General features: G+C 47.6%; 1 protein-coding gene across 6 annotated transcripts in view; it reads right to left on the bottom strand.

Annotated features, from left to right (window-relative positions):
- Mgat5 (alpha-1,6-mannosylglycoprotein 6-beta-N-acetylglucosaminyltransferase) overlaps positions 1–16,855 on the bottom strand; it is a 288,136-nt gene that overhangs the window by 246,090 nt on the left and 25,191 nt on the right.

The following is a 16,855-nucleotide window of genomic DNA, read 5'->3' as shown; positions in this document are numbered from 1 at the left end:
ATATTAATACCCAGAAACCTGGGGAGTTTAAATGCTAAGGTCTAGTTTCTTCTATTCACAGCAGAGAGATGACACACTAGAATTCTGACGCCTGTACTACCCAACAATTTCCCGATGTCAGAAGTCAGGGTTCATTACCAGACGGTATAGCAATTCTCAGCTTCCTAAGAACCCCTTGACATGGTAATCGGTCCAGGCACATCCCCTCCTTGTCTTAAGTCTCCCTGGTGATCATGCTACAATGTCTAGTTAAATACGTGAAAGGAACCATGTTAGCTGCATCAAGAGGCATGAAGAAAAGGAGAATGCAGTGCTGGCTTGATACACGTGAACCCTCCCACTTGGGAGGTAGAGGCAAGAGAATCAGAAGTTCAAGGCCATCCTTGGCTATGTACAGAGTATGAGTCCAGCCTGGGCTACTTGAGATCCTGCCAAAGAAAGAAAGAAAAGAAAAGGAAGACCAGAAGGAAGGGAAAGAGGAAGGGGAAGTACAGGAGAAGAGGAAGGGAAGGGAAGGGAAGGCAAGGGAAAGGGAAGGGGAAGTGAAGGGAGGGGAGGGGAGGGGAGGGGAGGGAAGGGAAGGGAAGGGGACGGGAGGTGAGGGGAGGGGAGGGAAGGGAAGGGAAGGGAAGGGAAGGGAAGGGAAGGGAAGGGGACGGGAGGTGAGGGGAGGGGAGGGAAGGGAAGGGAAGGGGAAGGGGAAGGGAGGGGAGGGGAGGGAAGGGAAGGGGACGGGAGGTGAGGGGAGGGGAGGGAAGGGAAGGGGAGGGAAGGGAAGGGAAGGGGACGGGAGGTGAGGGGAGGGGAGGGAAGGGAAGGGGAAGGGGAAGGGAGGGGAGGGGAGGGAAGGGAAGGGAAGGGGACAGGAGGTGAGGGGAGGGGAGGGAAGGGAAAGGAAGGGAAGGGAAGGGGAAGGGACGTGAGGGGAGGGGAGGGGAGGAGAGGGAAGGAAAGGGAAGGAAAATGGGGAAAATCCAATCTCACTGTACAAACAAGCCATTTCTACAGTGTTAACAAAACACCCAGAACCTTCTCAGTGCCAAGACCATAGAAGCTTCGTGCAAGTTGCCCAACGTAAATACTTCTTTGAGGTACTACTATTCTAGTCATTCAGAAGAGGAAAGACACTCAGAAAGCTAAATAATACCTGGTTAGGGGCCTCCCAGTGTTTCTGTTTAAAGAAACATCTAACTTATTGTTCTAGATTTGTTCTCAGCATTCATTCATTACAAAGTTTCAGACTTCTGTTGAAAAAGTAAAAAGCAGACAGTGCAGGTGACTTGCCTGGGGCACTGGGTGTAGGTGCTAGGTGTGTCCTTCCTGAAGAAGGGAGAAGGCACCACAAGTTCCTCACCTTCATCTGGATCTGTCCAGGTCTCCACAGGGAAACATTCCATGCATTGCTTCCCTAGGACTGTGGCTGCTGACTGGACACACACGGCAGCCCAGATCCTATTTCAGAAGGTCTAAGAGAGGCATGGTATTTTCCTGAGAACATTCTCCCTTCCCAATTTCAGTCACAAAGAGTCGAAAGTCCATGCAAGACCAGTGGCTGCCATATAGGCTGACGACTCTGTTACCACAGAGGACCAAGCCAGCCCAGAGACACATCAGGATTACATTAAACTGACATATCTTTAACCAATTCTAGGCAAGAAGAACTGGAGAGTCAACTCCACCAGTAAAGCTTGCCACACAAGCATGAGGACCTGAGTTCCCCAGAGCCCCAGCGAAAAGCCAGGAGTGGTAGCGTGCGCTTCTAATCCCAGTACTGGGAAGCTCCCTGCCAGTGAGAGGCACCGTCTCAAATCTTGGTGGATGGACAGTAGATACCAGAGGCTATCTGCTGGCCTCTACATATGCATGCACACACATGCACATCTGTCCACCAACATATCCACCCCACCTGCCACACATGTATATGAATGTCTCCTTGGAGGGGGTATGTAAATGCCCCATTTCTCTCTCCCAGAGCCTAGTAAGGCCAGCTAGCCCCAGATAAACAGTCCCTGCTTTTTCTCCCTGAACATTCAATTTGATCACCTTCCTCCAGATTCCTGCCTCTTCTCAGCCAAGCTCACCTTTGCTGACTGACCACAGCCAATAGACCCAAGATCCTCATTCTCACCTTAACCATCTGCTCCTGAGTAGATCACTACAGTTCCTTAACTGACTGAGTTTTCTCCAGAATCTCCCCACTCCCTCCCACTGTACTCCTCAATCCCTGCCAGGTGAACCCTCAGGAGTAGACAGACAGACAGACACATCACTTTAATAAAGAGGTTTAGATAACCTCTCCAACTTTAATAAAGACACAGACACACAGACACACAGACACATATACACCCCTTTCCACTACCAGAAAGGGGTTTAGATATCACCTCTCCAACTTTAATACACACACACACACACACACACACACACACACACACACACACACACACCTTTCCACTTCAATAAAGAGGTTTAGGTAGCACGTCTTGAAGGCTGAGTGCTGGCCACTAAGGCCCTCTTGATTCAAGATCTGCTTAGCTCAGTGGTTCTAACATAACCCCCTCCATCTTTTCTATGTTATCTTCCCAGCCCACTCCTCACCTTGTATCCTTGCCAAATTCTACATCTCTGGGACACTCTCAGCTCTCAGACTTGGTGTGGACCCTCCCCTAGGCAGACTCTCTGCTCCCCAAGAACACATCTTCTCTTTCTCCTTATCTCTGACACAGGATCTTACACGAAATTCAGGTATTTGCCAGCCCACTGAATCTACCTGTTTATGAATTTATTTACCATTCTGACAGTGAACATTCAGACCTGTCTGGTCACTTTAGTGAACATTTTCCATATGTTGAATACTCTAGCCAAGTATTGGTAATGTTGGTATCCATTCCCAGGGGGTGTGTGCAGGTTGGGAAGGCCAGTGGTAACGGCCTCACCACATGCTTCCTGACCAGCCGGAGCTCAATAACCGTCTTCAACCCTCCCACCTCCTTCCTACTGCTGGGCCCTCTCCTGGTTTCATTTCTGTTACTGTGGTAAAATAAAGCAACACCAGGAAGAAAGAGTTTAAGTCACAATTACAGGTTACAGTGTATCACTGGGGGTTGGGGGGGGCTAACATGAGCTTTGAGTAACTTAGTCACACCCACAGTAGAGAGAGATAAGCAAGAAATGAACGCATTCACCCTTAGTGCTCAGCTAGCTTTCTATACTTTTACACAGTTCGGGGTCCAAACCAGGGAATGGAGCTGGGACTCTATGTGCTGGCTGGGTGTGCCCACATTAATTCAGGCAAGCAAGACAATATCCATGCCCAAAACTCAGCCGGATCTAGACAAGACAATTGAGGCTCTCTTCCCCAGGTGATTATAGGTTCTGCCAAATTGATAACTAGAAATAACCATCGCCCCATAAGGGGACAATGATGCTTAGCAATGCCACATGGTAGGAAGAGGGGTTCAAATCCCAACCCTTCAAATCTTGGCTGTGGGCCTTTGGGCAGATTTTACTCAGCTGCTCAGCTGCTGGGCAGACCTAAGTCACTGTCTGACAGCAGCATGTTCGGAGAAACGAGCCACTCTCTGGCCACTTTCTCCCACCCTGATCGGAGACTGCTATGACATCAGCAGATGATATTGTCTTGTGGAATGGTACAGATGTATGATACAGACAGGTGATAACGTCACTGTGAGGCACGCCTGGCATCTCACTCTAACTTCATCTGTAAACGGAAAGTCAGCCTCGACAAGCTCGGCTCCTCCGGAAGAGCAGGAAGCACTCTTAATGGCTGAGCCATCTCTCCAAGCCTAAAATGATCACTCTGTTTGCCACTGCCAGGGACTGAACCCAAACCTCATGCATGCTGTTCACATGCTCTGCCACTGAGCTGTGCCCGGCTGTACCAAGAACACACTAGTGCTTACTGTCACTAAGCTCCAAATATTCATATCACACATACTTTATACATAATACCTGAGAAATCTTTCCTACATGATGCACTGTTATAACAGGCTTTTTGTTTATATTGTTGAGGGTTCTTTTCAATTACAGATTAAAAAAAAAAAACCCAAACAATTAAATGAGGAAATATCAAGTTTCTGCAGCCCACAGCAGCCTGTAACTCCAGTTCTAAGGGATCTGACACCTTCCTGCCTTCATGTCATGACACTCATGTGTCCCACCCCTCATCCAGACACAGGCACAGGCACAAATAATAATAATTTTAGAAATATTTTTTTGAAAATTTGGTGTGATTTTCTGTCACTCCTTATCTTAGGATCTTTGCTGACAGTTGTGACACGGTTGCCAGCTGAATGGGAGGCCGGTGCTTAATGATCACTTGAGTCTGGAAGTGGAAGGGCAGCTTGGGGAGTATTGTGAGACTTTGTTGCAAAAGAAAGAAAGCAAGAAGAATGGGAGGAGGAGGTATAGGAATGTGAGCTGTGCTGCTCCTCTCAGTGCTCTTACCGCTGCCATTCAGCTAAATTCTATTTAGTAATGGGAACTTATTAAGTTATCAGCTACATACAGAGGGCTTGATACTTCTTCATTTCATTGTTGGGGGTTCTTGTTAATCCCTCAGTATCTCCCTCTTGCCTTCAGTTCTTCTTCCTTCCCCCTCTCCATATGTGAATGTGTGCCTTTGTGTGAGTGTGTGTACCTGTGTGAGTGTACCGATATGTGTGCACACACAAGTGCATGTGCCCATTCTACAGCACTTGTGGAGATCAGGCCTGGGCAAGGTACACTGTTATTGCAGACTATTTAAGTTGTTTTTTTTTTTCCCTTCAGTCTATGATCAAAAACCATTCTCTCAACAACAAAGGCCCAGAGAGTTAAGCAAGAAATTAAAAAAAAGGATTTGAAATGGATATCATGATTGCTAATCATTCTTGTCAATTTGAAGGGATTTAGAATCACCATGGAAACACACATCTGGGTGTGTCTTCCAGAATATTTCCAAAGTGCTCTCACTAAAGAAGGAGACACCCCCCCCCCCCCCGAGAATGAGCAGGTCCTTCCCATGGGCTGGGATCTTGGGCTGAACGAAGAGGAGAAAGTGAGCTGAGCCCCAGTCTCTCTGTGCTTCCTCACTGTGGATGTAACGCTCCTGCCTTCCATGCCTTCCCTGCCGTGAGGTACATCTGACCTGTGGGCCAAAAGAACCTGTAGGTTGCTTCTGTTTGCTACACTGTCTCAGCAACAAAAAAGAAACAATGTATCAAAGCAAACTGATCAACCATGACAGGGCCCATGAAAGAGACCTCTGCCACAACACACATTATTTTTTCCTTCTAGAAAGTCTCCAGTAGTGTAGTGCAAGCTGGCTTCAAACTGGGCATGATCTTGAGTTTCTGGTCCTCCTGCCTCCACCCTCTGAGTGCTGAAAGAACATTCAACACTAACTAAGGGCAGTTTATGTGCTTCGGGGGATAGAACTCAAGGCTTGGTAGACGCTAGGCGAGCACTCTGCCATCTGAGCTCCACTCCCACTCCCCCACCACCCCCCCTCCGGCCCTCACCACATCCTCCATAGGAAGAAAACTAAATTCTACTCTATCGCACTGATTTGCAAGTTATTAATAGCCAAAGGGAGGTCAGAACAGAGGTGAATCCTCAGACTGCTTGTTCCCGGCGCTGGGGGCCCCAAGCTTCTGACTGCTCCAGGAAAGTCTGGACCAGAGGGAGAAATCCCTGACTCAGATCCTGCCCGCAGGACTGGGAGGGCCAGAGGCCATCATTCAGCTGTTGAGTGAGTTACCAGGTAACAGTGTACCCAGCAGAAAAATGCATTCACTAGACCATAGCCAGATTACACAAAACTAGAAAATTACCTCACTTCCTTCCTGTTACTCCCGGACCCAGTCTGGCTCCAAAAGCAGGGGCCCGGCAGCCTAGGCAATGAGCCGGGCAAGCAAATAGCTGGGTACAACATGTCCTTCCACCGGCAGGCTCAATAAAATGATGTACGTGGTTTGTCCCTCCAGGGACAGCCAAGTGGGCTTGCTGGAATCCAGGAGAGTCTGCCTTTTCCTAGAGCCCTGAAGTTGCAAAGGGCTGGAAACCCACTGAGGGCTCCAAGTGCCCCACCCAGCAAGCGCCCTACCTCCAGTTCCACCACCTGCAACTGGCCTCTTGCTTGGATTATCTGGATATTCTCGAAGGTCTTAGCTACAAGAAGTCTAAGGACCCTGAATTTCACCAGAATTAATCCAGTCTCAATGCTAGTTACAACAGAACAACCTGGAATGCTGGTCACTCTGGAACAGGAGAGACACTTCTAAAGTTCCAGCAAATTTACCAGAGCCCCCTTCAGGAGCTATCATCATTAAGATACTTAACACAGGAAGAAGCTGAAGCAAGGCATCAAAAGAGCTGTACAAAAGATTGTCAACCCAATGGCTGCTGGCTGCAGCGTGTGTAACCTCCCCTCCCCCGCCCCAGCCTCACTGCCAGCTGTCCTTGTGCTCACTGTTCTGGGACTAAGGATGAAGAACCTCCCAGAAATCCACGAAATGTTATCAGGCGCTGGGACCCACTGCAAGCAGGTCTGCCTCCTAGGTGATCCGAAACCTTATCAAATCGACAGGATTAACCATCACGCATGGGATGGGACAGAAGGACCCGACATGGAAGAGGGTATCAGTGTGAATCCTGTATCCTCTGATCCCCAACTCCCATAGCATAAGGTCTTTTCCTCCCAAGGACCATAAGCAGTTAGCACACCACTCAGGGAAGGCCAAGAGAAATACAGCTCCTGCTGTAAGCAAACAGTCCTCTGGTGGCCTTTAAGATGCTGAGTGAAAGGCTTAATCACCCAGCAGGGTCTAGCAGGGGATATAGAAAACCCCTAGGAGACAGGCAGCCATGAATGGAAAACATTATCATTTAAAGAGGAATTAATAACAGGCCAGTCTAGGCAGGAGAGACAGCTCAGTAGTTACAGTAGCAAGGAATAGCACTTCCAGCTCCAGCAGAGGGCCCAGTTTGGTTCTCAGCATCCAGGTCAGGTAACTCACAATCAATCAGTTCAGTTCTAATGGGGGAGTTGGTACCCTCTTCTGGCTTCCTCAGGCACCCGCATGCATGAGGTGCACAGAAACTTAGGCAAATTTGACCACATAACATAATTTTAAAAAAACTTATTGGACAGACGGATGGATGGATGGATGGATGGATGGATGGATGGATAGATGGATGGGTGGATAGATGCGTGGGTAGGTAGGTGAATGGACAAAGCAAGCCAGGCTGGAAGGAAACACACCACCCAAGAAGACTTCTGGGGCTTTTTAAGGGAAACTACCCAGGTCCATGGTGTGTGTTGGTTGGAGGTGAATGATGGGGGTTTTTGTATTATTGTTTTATTGTTTTGTTTTTTGAGCAGGTTAGCATCTCCTCCCATGGGGTACCAAGGACCCTGTCCAGAGCACTCACTCTCCGTATCTATCCTGATAAGCCCCGCCTGCCTAAAGCCTGGGGTCATAATAACCAGGATGTAAACCTAGAGGAAGTTTTATAACTTTGACTTAGCCAAGCTGATCAGAAAAGAAACACACGGAAATCCTAATGATCCCAGCAGCACTCAGGAAGCTGATCCAGGAATCAGGACTACTGTGTGTGTGTGTGTGTGTGTGTGTGTGTGTGTGCGCGTGTGCCTGTGTGCATGTGCATGTGTGTACGTGTGTGTGAAGCTGATCCAGGAATCAGTGCTAGTGTGTGTATGTGTGTGTGTGTGTGTTCCCTGTAAAGGTCAGATAACTTACAAAAGTCGTTTCTTTCTTCCCACTATGTGGGTACTGAGGATCAAACCCAGGACCTCGGGCTTGCTGGCATGTGCCCTCACTCATTGAACTAACTCACCAGCCCCTAAACTGAACCATAAAAGGGGGAATCATGCTACAGGGGAGCATTTACAGCATTCTTGAGTTCATTGGCTGTATATTTGATGGCACCTAGAATCACCTGGGAGACAAACCACTAGGGACGTCTATGGCAGTTTCTAGATTGCAGAAGACCCTCCTTAACTGTGAGAGGCAGCACCCATGACCTTGACGCGTGACAGCCACCTCAAGCTCCTGCCTTCTGCCCTCCCACCATGCTGGACTGTTTTACCAGAACTGTGAGTTGAAAGATACCCTTAGGTTGTGTCTGCAGGCATATTGTCACAGCAATGAAAAGAATAGTACACTCTCTCCTCAGGAGTCACACCCTTAGGCTTCCTTGACTACCCTATATCCCCTCCCTCTCTGTGCTCTAGCAGTCTCATTTCCTGCCCTTGTCCTGTGCCTGAAGGCTTTCCCACTGTTATTAGGCAAGGCACCTGGGGCTATCCCTCACTCTGCCTGTGCCCTGTAACTGTTCCTGCCATTCATCTCTGCTCAAAATTCTGCAGGTAAAATGTGTTACCTGCCAGGAGCACAGACACTGACTTGCATTACCACAGCTGTGATAAAAATGCATCCACGTGGGCTGGGACGCTCCTGGGGATGTTCCCAAGCAGTCCTCCCTTCCTGTACGCTAAACTGGAAGAGCCCAGAAGATGGACGCTATATCCGTGGGGCCTTGAACGCACCTCCTGAGCCAAGCAGGTGATTACACTCATCCCCAGACGGCAAGGGCTCACGGCCATGCTTCCTCCCTTCCTCCCGATAGGCACACAACTTCTTTCCTACTACGCTTTTACTTTTACCACCTGCTTACTAACACAAAAAACCACCCAGGAGCCCAAAGGCCAGCTCCTTTACAGTCCAAGCAGGGTAACGAAAATAGTCACCTGGGCCAGAGAGATGACATTTGCCACCAAGCCTGATAACATGAGTTGGAGCCCCAGGACCCATGTATGTTTATTTCAGTGTGGTGAAAGGAGAGAACCAATTCCCAAAAGCTGTCTTCTAGCTCCCCATACATGCCCTATGGCATGTGGCACACATCCCCCCTACACACACCACACCCCACAATACACACCACCCCCCCACACACACACCACACACACCACACACACACACACCACACCCCCACACACACACACCACACACACACCACCCCCACACACACACGCCACACACACCACACACACACACCACACACACCACACCCCCCCACACACACACCACACACACACCACCCCCCCACACACACACCACACACACCACACACACACACCACACACACACCACACACCCCCACACACACCACACACACACCACACACACACACACACACACCACACACACACACACACACACCACACACACCACACACACACACCACACACACACACACACACACACACACACATACACACACACACACCACACACATACACACACACAACCTTGGATATGCTGAACAACTGTTCTTAAGGAAATTCTTTTTATTACTCTCTGACAGAAATAGATTCAGCCCCAGGTTAGATTCACCCAGATCACCTGACCCCAAAAGTAATCATTTCCCCTCCCTGGTACCCAGCCTACTCTGGTTTTGTGTACTTCACCAACTAACCTACATCCCCAGCCTCCAGAGTAGCATTCTTTCAAAGAAAGAAGGACCCAAAGTCTTCATGTTATTCTTGAACCGAGCCTACCTCCACTCAGGACGTGGAGGCACAGGGTAAGAAGTTTAAGGTTTACCTCAGCCACATACTGAGCATGCCCTGTGTCAACAATAATATTTTAAAATATTTTAAGGATATAATTGCCTCCTGGCAATACGTGTGCCTACTTATTGATACACCAAGTTACAAGATCCAAGAGTGTCGGTTGGTTACCCACCAGCTGGACTTGGTCATGATGAACACACAAAGTATTGTGAGAGTTCTGCAAAATGTAGCATGAGTTATCTTTACTGAAGGACAATAATCAAGGTGCTTCCAGATCATGGGGCTCCCCGGGTCCATGAGAGCACACCCACAGATTTAACCAACCATATTTCCTAGATAGAAAAGTATCCAGAAAAAAAGTTACCTTGGGGGACTAGGGATGTAGGTCGATTACAAGCACCGGGCTCCAGTGCCAGCACCACATAAACCATCTGTGGGAGCCCAGAGGGTGTAGACAAGAGGGTCAGATGCTCAAGGTCATCTTCGGCTACATGGCATCCACTATGCAAAAACCCTCTTTCATAGAGAGAAAGAAACCTGTTTGGTTTTAGACCTGAATATACATAGAACTTTCTTCTTCTTGCCACATTCCCTACACAATGCTGTATCAAAAACACTTATATTGTGTTAAGTATTAGAAACAATGGAGAACAGGAAGGTATGTGTTGTTACAGAAGGGACTGGAGCAGCTCAGATATTAGTGTCCAAAGCGGTCTCAGGACCTCCCCCTGCAAACTGAAGGCATGCACATTTCAGTTGGCCTTATGCCCAATAGCCACAGTTGGAGTTCAGCATTCATGTTTATTTCCAGGACTGAAGAAGGGTTGAGGAAGAGGATGGATCGTTGGACTTATCTGTCAACCATAGATTTCACTGACAGGTTTAAGACCTCGGGGAGGGGAGAGGAGAGGGGATGGGAAGGGGTAGAGGATGGGAGGGGGAGGGAGAGGGGAGGAGAGGGGGAATGGAGAGGAGGGGAAAGGGGATGGGAGTGGAGAGAGGAGAGGAAGGGGGAGGGAAGGGGGAGGGGAGGGAGAGGGGAGGGGGAAGAGGAGGGGATGGGAGGTGGGGAGGGACTGGGGGAGAGGAGGGGGCAGGGGAAACCGGTACCAACAACTTCAATCCCATCACATCTCTATTTCCAGCAGGCTATTACTTTTTTTTTTTTTAAGTGACTCTTCAGGCATGAAAAATGTACATTTCCTGAGAGCCACGATGCAGCTTTTAATTACAGCAAATATTTTTCCAGTGCCTCTTGCTGTGAAAAGATCCCTGCTTCGTCCACCAAAAAGGCTCAACCATTTTATCATCGGCGTGTAGGCATCCATCATAAGTGTGCCGATACCTTACGGCTGAAGGAGGGGGCCTTTTAAACTTTCTAAGGGTTTAATCAATAGGGTCTTTTTCACAGAAGGCTGAGCTGCCTGCAGAGAATATGAATACCTCTTTTCTCTTCATTCTAATTTAGAACGGCAACGCACTTTATATCGCAGGGCTCTTACATTGCAGGTACAGCATCAGGCTCTTGTTTTCCATTATTCTGATGTTCGTATCCATTATCCTATCTTAATAGGAACGATATTAAATGATTAAGAATTTCAAAGAGCCTCATGTCACAAAACCATTCTCTCGGGCAAAAGAGAAACAAAGGGACAAAGAAAAAAGAGAGAGAGAGAGGGATGGAGGGATAGAGGAAGGAAAGAGTATAGGGAGGGAGGGAAGGAGGGGAGAAGGGATAGAAAAATTAAGAAGGAAAAAAGGAGGGAAGGCAGGCAGGGCACAAATATTAGCATCAACGTTGACATTCCAATTATAAATGAAGGTATAGATTTTATTTGTCATTCATCTATTTATTTATTCATGTGTTCATTTTTGACAGACTTTCAATACACCATGAGCTGACATTGAGTTCCCTGTCTTCCCACCTCCTCCTTCCAAGAGTTAGGATTACAAGCCTATGCCACCATGGCCAGTGTGGTGGTTTGAATGTCCTCCATCTCCTGCTGCACACGTACCACAGGCTCATGCATTTGAATGCTTAGCACCCGGTTGATGATGAATTGTTTGGAAGGATTAAGTGGCCTTGTTGGAGGAAGTATATCCCTGGGAGTGGGCCTACACCAAGCCTGTGGCATGCTCGCTCTCTCTCTCTCTCTCTCTCGCTCTCGCTCTCGCTCTCGCTCTCGCTCTCGCTCTCTCTGCCTGCTGCCTGCGGATCAGGATGTAAAGCTGCTCCAGCCCCATGCCCATCTACTTTCTGCCATGATGTTCATGGACTAACTCTCTGAAACATGTCCCTCCCCCTCCCTTGCTACCTGATCCCAACGCCTAGTCTAAGAGGTATTATTTTATTTCCTCCCCTGTGTGATCAGTTAGTTCCCTATCAAACTGTGTGCTGGGGCAGGAAAGGCAGGCACACACACACACACACACACTAATGAGTTGTTTCATGAACCAGACACCAGGATATGACTAAGAACAGACTAACCTGCCCTTAAAGCATTAAGGCTGGGGGAAGGAACTCAGAAGGCAAAGGTTAAGGAGCCAACATCAAAGACAAAAGACACCTTCACTGTCTTTTGAACGAGACTAGGAGGAAGCCCAGGCAAGGCTCTCTGCTCTCGAGTATACAGGAAGCATTGGTGAAGGGAAAGGTCTATTTGAACAGTGACAAAGGTCCCGAGTCACTGAGTCACCGATTGACAGGAAGGAACTTATCTTCATGTGTGCTGTTCACACCTTTGCCTCCCCCCCCCCCCCCCCAGCCTTAGCAGACTTTCTCTGCTCTACTTTGAACATGAAACTGGAAGTCGGCGGTTAAGCATCTAGCACAGCAGCTCAGGAAGAAGGCAGACTGCGGACTGGCTCCCACTTTCCCCTCCAAGCTTAAGGTTTACTTCTACCCAGATCAAATTTCAAAATTCGGCAAGACTGTACCCTGGGTTCCTAAATGTGTGCTGGGGGCGAGGGGCGCTAATCTTTAGAGGATGAGAAAACATCAATGCAGATACGAAAAGAAGAGGGGTGAAGAAAGGAGGAAAGATGAAGAAGAAAGGAAGGGGAGAGAGGAGGGAAAGACAGAGACGAGGAGGAAAGCAGGAAAGGAAGAAAAGAGGGAGGAGGGGAAAGAAGAATAGCAAGGAGGAGGGGAAAGAGAAAAAGGAAAAGAGGGGAAGGGAAGAAAGAGGAAGGAGGAGGGGGAAGAGGGAGAAGTGGGGGGAGTGAAGGAGGGGGAGGAGGGGAGAGGAGGGGGGAGGAGAAGTGGAAGGATGGGGAGGAGGGGGAGGAGGGAGGAGTGGGAGGAGAGAGAGAAGGAAGGCAAGGAATGGGGAAGGGAGGAGAGAGAGAAGGAGAGTCTAAAACTATCAACACTATGCTAAGTGTGGGCTCCAGAAGGGGTACCTGCCAAAGAGTAAGAATCACTGAAAACCCCAGTCTGGAAGCAGGGGAGTCCATCCCAGCACAGCAAAAATTAATAAGTAAATAATGTGGTCTTCACACAGTAGGTTTGGAAAGAAGCAGGGTTACCTCACGGTCTCTACAAGCCCCTTAGTTGCCAACCACGAGACAATACAGAGAAGCATGGTAATCTGTTTAAACAAGCCACTAGACCTGCTCTCCCACCATCAAGGACCCTGACAGCCAGCCTCCCAATCCAGTGGCTTGCTAGATGGAGTCAATATATCCCACTGGCCAGAAATAAGCACCGGCTCCCTCCTAATGCACACTGATTTATTTAAAACAAAACACATACTACTGCCAATTTATGAAATTATGTCTTAAGATATTAGTTTTAGTGGGGAATAAATGGAAGCTTCCATATCTTCTTCCTATATCCAAAGGCATTATTATAAATGGCAAATTTTAGAACCCACTGTCCTTGGACTGGCGATGATGTTGTTTCTTGGAATGCAATGGCTTTGACCATCACTGTACCTGAGCCAGATGGCTAGCACACTTCCCGGCTCACTGTCCTGGACAGCACTCCCAGGATTCCTGGGCTGTTCTTCATCTCTGAGTTCTGCAGCCACTGTTTTCCATTTTGTCCTGTGGTTCTTTGCCTCTATTCCATCAGGTCCCTGATCTGTCTCTTCCTGAAGCCCTCCACAGGTCTTACCACTGCGGTCAAGCACATGCCCCACCTTTAACAGCCAATCTATCTTCTCTTCTGCAGTTAGACACTTCAGCAGTACCAGAGGGGTAGGGGAGAGGGGAAAAGAGCACATGGTAGCCACAGAAACACCAGTTACCGGGTTACTTCACACCCTGGTCTTCAGCAGGCTTTTCATAGCACAATTTGGTTTTTTTGTTTTTTGTCTTTGTGTGTGTGTGTGTGTGTGTGTGTGTGTGTGTGTGTGTGTGTGTTTTGGGTTTTTTTTTTCCTTGTCCTCAGCTACCTCTATTTCCCATCATCCTCAGGCATCGTTTGGAACTTCATTCATGGACTCAACCATTCTTCCATCTATCATAACACACAAGGAGTTTGCACAAGGAGTACTTGGGCTGAGTGCTGAGTCCTGAATCTCACCAAACATTCATGCCAGCAGACAGGGAAACATTCATCTGGGGTTGGGAGATGATCAGAATAAAGCCACTCAGGTAACAGGAACCAAGCAAGGAGAGAGATGACACACTTTGCTCTTATCTGCTTGGGTCTCCTTCAAATGTTTTATTGAAATAAAACTCCTGTAATATGGATTGAACCTTTGAAAGTAGATGGTTCAGGGCTGAGGCACAGCCCTGTCCGTAAAAAAGCATCAGCCAAGCAGCACAGGATCCTGGGCTCAATTCTCATCATCATGAAAAAAAAAAGATTATGCATCAGTGGTATATAATATGCTCACCCCGCTCTACAACTACCACCTCTGTTTAGTTCAGAAACATTTCTACTACCCTATAATAGTTTTAAGCCTTATTATCAACTGATTAGAGTCAGAATTACCAGGCAAACAAAATTCTGGCTGTCTCTGTGAGTTGTTTCCAGAAAGGTTTAGCTGAAAAAAGGAGTCTATCCCTGAATGTGAGTAGAATTATCCCATGGACTGGGGTCCAGGACTGAGGTAACAGGAACAAGTGAACCAACCACCTGTACTCGTCCCTCCTTCCAGTTAATGAAACCAGATCAATGAGACCAGCTGCCTGTGCTCCTGCAGCCATGATTTCCCCATTTGACCACAACAGGAAACTTAATACACAACCCAAAAGAAAACTTGGGCCATTAAAAAGTCCCTCTTACCTAAACCCCCTGCCCTTGGGAAAGAGGAATCTGCTTCCTGTCTCTTCGGGTTCACCTCTTTCCGTGCTTCCTGCCAGTGAAGTCAAATACACTTTCTGCCGTGTTCTGCTGGTTGGTCGGTGTGTCCGTCTATCTGCCTGAGCGTGCTCCCTTTCTCCCCTCCCCCTCCCCCTCTCTCATTTTTGGTTCACTGATCATATCTGTCCCTGAGACCCCTAGGCTCTTTCCTACCTCTAGCCCACTCCCTAAGCTGGGCTTATTTTAGCCCTGTAAGATAAAAAAAAAAAAAAAAAGCAAAAAACAAAAACAAACAAAACAAAACAAAACAAAAAAACAAACCTCTCATCGCCTAAAATAAAATAAAAAACCAAGTGCATATTTCCTTTGCTTCTTCCTCCTAATGTCAAGAACACCTTCCTTCCTTTGCAGCCTCTAATTCTACAAATATGTCTTCTATATGACCCAGCTGTACCACTCCCAAAAGACATCCAGCCAATCTATCACAGAGACACATCAGTGTTTCCTGCAATACAACACCTAAGTTATGGAACCAACCTAGGAGTCTAACGACGGAAGAGCAGCTATAAAAAATATGTGGTCTGTACACACGCTGGAATTTTCACCCATAAAGGAGAGCAAAGTTGGTAGAAAAATAGATACCACCGGACGCAATATTAAAGCAAGTTTCAAAACGACAAATAGCGTATGTTTTTTTTTTCTCCTTTGTGGTTCCTGCATTTTATGTAGGCACCAAATAATATATAGGGCATGGAAGTACAAGCAATAACAATAATAATAATAATAATAATAATAATAATAATAATAATAACAGCAACAACAACAACAACCAGTAAAACTCCTTCCTATGCCCCTAGTCAAATGATATGGGTGACCTTAAGCAATCTGTGACTTGGCCTCTCTGTATCTCTCTCTCTCTCTCTCTCTCTCTCTCTCTCTCTCTCTCTCTCTCTCTTGCCTGTGACAGGGATCAGAAGCCATTTATCTCACAGCACTTTCACGAAGAGCAGGTGACTGTCCTAGGTTCCTAACATGTTCACGAATGTCAGGCATGCTGTAACACTGTTATCACACGGTTAGGATTAAATCCCACAAACCCCTAGGTCCTGCCTGCTCAGGCAGCCCCACAGCTCTTGGACACTAGCACATTCCCACAGCACTGCTTTCTGGCTCAATTTGGAAGTGTAAGGCTTTTTTGAAACACCAACACTTCCTTAATAAAATCTTTCCGAGGGTACCATATGCCCTTCGAGCTCTGGTTGCAATCTGATACTGGAAGACCACATAGGGACATGGGGGCTGCTGAGGGCATTCCTAGGATGATTTGAATATAGAGAGTGACCCAAACTTTCCCATCCCATCACAGGTCCCCACGATCTCTCCTCAAAGCCACTGCCTTCCTCGAATCTTACTCCTGCCCTGCCCCCTTTTAACCCTGTGACCAGAACAGCTATCAGAAACCCAAATCTGTGTAGAATGCATACCTAGCATGGGCAAAGTCCTGAGTTTCGATCCCCAGCACCAAATAAATCGGGCATGGTGATGTTATCCCATCCTTGGGAAGTGGAAGAAGGGGAGCCCGAGGTTCAAGGCCATTCACATCAAGGAGACTGCATAGTGAGTTGAAGGCCATCTGGTCTACCTAAGACCCAGTTCCCATTTGCTCTGTTTGATTTTTGCTGGTACTGTTTGCATGTGTGAACAAATGCTTTACCACTGAGATACACCTCCAGCCCAAGTCCCAGTCTGAGTTCAGAAAGTTAAGAAGTAAGACGGTACCTGAAGAGTACACTGGAGACTGGCCTCTGACTTCCAGTGCACTTGCACATGTGCACGTGCATTTGAATGAGTTGGAGAGTGCACACACACACATACACACACATACATACACACACATACACACACATACACACACACACATACACACACACGCACATACACACACAGACACAAACATACATACATACACACACATACACACACACATACACACATACACACACACA

Source organism: Rattus norvegicus, chromosome 13 (assembly GCF_036323735.1).
Source record: "Rattus norvegicus strain BN/NHsdMcwi chromosome 13, GRCr8, whole genome shotgun sequence".
In the NCBI taxonomy this organism is placed as follows: Eukaryota; Metazoa; Chordata; class Mammalia; order Rodentia; family Muridae; genus Rattus; species Rattus norvegicus.
Note: the sequence above shows the minus strand (reverse complement) of the source record. Positions and strands in the feature narration are given on the sequence as shown.